This window comes from Orycteropus afer, unplaced genomic scaffold, assembly GCF_000298275.1.
Source record: "Orycteropus afer afer isolate SDZICR_OR568_19922 unplaced genomic scaffold, OryAfe1.0 scaffold00020, whole genome shotgun sequence".
In the NCBI taxonomy this organism is placed as follows: Eukaryota; Metazoa; Chordata; class Mammalia; order Tubulidentata; family Orycteropodidae; genus Orycteropus; species Orycteropus afer.
This window is the reverse complement of record NW_006921607.1, coordinates 10710160-10711196: the sequence shown is the minus strand read 5'-3', so window position 1 is coordinate 10711196 and position 1037 is coordinate 10710160.

Here is a 1037-nt window from a genome sequence, read left to right as displayed (position 1 = left end):
AGTTTGTTCCTGGGATAGTATTACAGGTAGGCCACACCCCTGGGGAAACTCCCCCTAGACTGACCGGCCGCTTAGGACGTAGTCATGTGATCCATCATGGGAAACACCACTCACAAGTGAAGTCCAGCCAAGTTGACAGATCTTCAACTATCACAATTGCCTTTCTTTTTTTTTTTTCTTTTTGTGTGTCTATATAGTTTGTGTTTTTTGTCCTCTTCTTTTTACTTTTGTGGTGGTTTTTTTGATTGTTGTTTTTCTTGAATGGGAGACAACAACTGTGCCCATATGACACAACCATACCTACACCTCCTGCAGCCCCACCTTCTAAATGAGGGCCACTACTTGCTTTTGCACCACTGGCCAATGATAGACAATAGCCAATACTAGCCTGCCTCACCCTTAACTGCTCTTCACAAACAGCTAACAGAGATCTATGAGCCCACTCTCATTCTCTATCATATACATCAGGAGACAGGTAGTGAGTACACAAGTGCTGTCAAATAGTGAATGGAGGATCAAAGTACCCTGCTTACTCAGATATATCAAAACAAAGACAAAAAATCTTAGGTGAATCACATCAAGATATAATCACCAATTAAATATATGTCACAATGTCTCAGAGACAAGAGACCATAACAGTCCACACAAAGAAGCAAAATAAAGTAGTAGTAACAAGGGACCAGGATACCTGAGGAAAAAGAAGCATTGGAATTCTCTGATAAGGAATTCAAAGGAATTATATTTAGGAACCTTCAATGGTTTGAGAGACAGATCAAGGTAAACACTGACAAAATTAAGGAAAAGACAGACAAAACCCTAGAATAATTTCAAAAGACAATCTAAGAACAAAATGACAAATAAAAAATTAGAAATGATACAAAATCTACAGATAGAAATCCAGAACATTAATACTAAATTTTCAGAAATAGATAACACATTGAATGGGCAAAGGAGTAGAATTCAATCAATGAAAGACAGAATTAGTAATATTGAAGACAAATACCTCAATACTTTTTTGGAAAGAGATCAATCAGAAA